We start from the raw sequence: 2,961 nt of genomic DNA on the forward strand, positions 1-2,961 counted from the left end.
ACCACTGCACTCCAGCCTGGGTGACAGAGCGAGACTCTGTCTCAAAAGAAAAGAAAGAAAAGGACATTATGAGATACCCTAACAAGCAACACAGTGAGGCATTTAATGGTACAGACTCTAGGACTACTTTGCCATGGTGGGAGCCTCACCTTTGTCATATTTTCTGCCATTCAGTAGTTACAAGAGCTCAAGCCAATAGCTTAACTTCTCTCACTTCAGAGGGTTACTGTTACTGTATGGATTAGAAAACATAATTTATGTAAAAATACTCAGCACAATCCTTGTAATAACTCAGAAAATGGTAGCTAATATTAATAATTGGTATCTTAGTCCTTTTCCAGGACTCTCAATGAGACTTTTTACAAAAATTGTCATTTCTTTCTTTCTTTTCTTCCTCTTCCTCTTCCTCTTCTTCTTCTTTTTTTTTTTTTTTGAGACAGGTTCTCACTGTGTCACCCAGGCTGGAGTGCAGTGGCACAATCAGCTCACTGCAACCTCTGACTCCTGGGTTCAAGTGATTATCCTGCCTCAGTCTCCCGAGTAGCTGGGACTACAAGCGTGCGCCACCATGCCTGGCTAATTTTTGTATTTTTACTAGAGATGGGGTTTCACCGTGTTGTCCAGGTGGGTCTCGAACTCCTGACCTGAAGTGATCAGCCCACCTCGGCCTCCCAAAGTGCTGAGGTTACAGGTGTGAGCCACTGCACCTGGCCTGTTATTTCTTTAATACCTCAAGAATGAGAACTGAGAAGCTCCCTGAATACTTAAAATTTCTCTATAAAGAGACATAATTGGCTTCCCTTGATATTCTCAGCATCCCCCAAGCTGACTGAAGATATCAGTCCATGAACAGAGGGCCTGAGGTTTAAACAGGTGCCATATTTGCTGGCCTCATACTCAGAACCTCTGCCCTATTTTTACCTGTTTTGTCTGCAGTTGCTGCATTAAGACCTGGACTTAATGAAATATTTGGTTCTGGATCTTTTCATGTCCCAAATTAACTTTAATGAGCAAATAGGGAAAGATCAAGAGAGCTGCGGCTGGGACTTAGGAGAAACTTTGAAGCAGAAGCCAGGATGGGGTAGATGCCCTCTGGCAACTGGCCAGCGTTTGCTTTTGATGACAGCGAACCCTCAGATCTAGTTCATCTGAGCTGCAAACAAGGGGCTGTGGTACCAGCATACCTGAGATTTCATCTTTTGCAATGCCTCTGTGTTTCTCATGCAACAAACAAGTGTCAAACACCTACAGTGAACAAGAAACTTCTCTAATGCTCCTATGAAATTCTTTGGGTCATACCTAGTTGAATAAGACAGTGTCACTGTTCTTAAGGATTTCACATTCTAGGAGAGGAAATAAGATGTACACAGGTGGCCACATTAGGAGAAGACTGTGACACGTCATAAAAGAGGTACAAAGTCCCATCTGATAGAGGAAGATGCACTTGCTTCCACCTTGGAGTCATCTGAAATGGCCAGATGCAAGAGTTAGATGAGAGCTGCCCTTTTAAGAATAATGGGGATTGGGTGCAGTGGCTCACACCTGTAATCTCAGCACTTTGGGAGGCTGGGGCAGGAGGATCACTTGAACCCATGAGTTTGAGACCAACGGGGCAACATAGTGAGACCTTCTCTCTACAAAAAATAAATAAAAAATTAGCGGGGTGAGCGTGGTGATGCACACCTGTAGTCCCAGGTACTTGGAAGGCTAAGGCAGGAGGACCACTTGAGCCCAGGAGGTTGAGGTCGAACCGTGATCACACCACTGCACACCAGCCAGAGCAATGGAGCAAGACTCTATGTCAAAAAAAAAAAAAAAAATAGTAGCCCTTTAGGTGGAACACACAGTGTGAGCACGGGCAGGAAAGACCAGGGAATGTTCTGGGGGAAGCAAGTTGTACTCACCCTGTTTCTTCCATCTGTGTTTTCATGGGAAAATCTCCCAATCAATTTGAGCCTCATTTTCCCTATAAGTTAAATGAAGCTAGTTCCATCCACTCCTCAGAATTGTAAAGGTCAAATGATTTGTATTGTAATAGGCTAGGGAGTTAGATCATTGTATGTGCTCAAATAATGGTGGTTACTGTCTCTCACATCTATTTCTGTTTCTCCTTCTTTATTCTAGTCCTCAAGCTGGTAAGAAGCAGATCTCTGAGACTTTCTACTAGGATATGGAGTTTTGGGGCAAAAAGGAGAATGGAGATCAACACTGATATTTATTTATTCATTTTTAAATATACACTTTCAGGTAGAAGTTGAGAAGTACTGATCTTTAACTAAGGAGGGTTGGGATTGCCAAAGGCAGCCCCCAGCAGGGGCAGTTCTCTTCTGTCATAAAAGACCTTAGCGTCCTGGGAAGAATGAGTTCTGGACTGGAACCTCCAGGCTGAATTCCCCCACTGTTCCCCTCCTTGTTACAACCTCCTGGGTGGTGTGATCTTTTTTTCCCAGTGTCCTGCCACATCCACATCCCCAAAGAACTCTTTTTTCAAAAACATTTCTTTCCCTGCCTCCCCAGTCTGAAGATATTCCCAGCAAGCTTAAGAATTCATCAGATGCTCTGTTCTTGGCAGCACTGGTCTTCTGGGCATGGCTCGGGAGCAGCAGACCTCCTTTGGAGCTGTACCTTGTCATTTTCCATTTTTGGAATTCATTTCAACAAACATTTGAAACAAGATCTTCACAGTAGCCAACCCTCTTGTCTCTGAGTTTCAGCAGAAGCTAGTAATGAAAGTGTTGGTGGAAAGTCCCACCGTCATTCCAAGGCGTGGTGCTGGAGCGCCTATACAGGAGGTTGAAATGGAGGCGAGAGTCAATGCCGCCATTAGTCTTTGGTCATCCCCAGCTTTAGCCTATGTAAGGAATACAGGTTGGCAAGAGGTTGACAAAGGAGATTTCTCTGCAAAGAACTATCAGTGTCCTGTGCACTCTCTGCAGCCCACCCTTCCCCTGATAGTGGGAA

The 2,961-nt window shown here is 44.4% G+C and overlaps 1 long non-coding RNA gene across 1 annotated transcript in view; it reads left to right on the forward strand.

The window, feature by feature from the left end:
* The window catches only part of LOC105534207, a 12,401-nt gene extending 10,150 nt beyond the window's left edge, over positions 1-2,251 (forward strand). Inside the window, exon 4 of the long non-coding RNA XR_001005230.1 lies at positions 2,125-2,251. This is a non-coding gene — a long non-coding RNA (uncharacterized LOC105534207). The remainder of the gene's footprint in view (positions 1-2,124) is intronic.
* The last annotated feature ends 710 nt before the right edge of the window (positions 2,252-2,961 follow it).

The sequence above is a fragment of the Mandrillus leucophaeus genome, unplaced genomic scaffold, assembly GCF_000951045.1.
Source record: "Mandrillus leucophaeus isolate KB7577 unplaced genomic scaffold, Mleu.le_1.0 Scaffold1315, whole genome shotgun sequence".
Taxonomy (NCBI): domain Eukaryota; kingdom Metazoa; phylum Chordata; class Mammalia; order Primates; family Cercopithecidae; genus Mandrillus; species Mandrillus leucophaeus.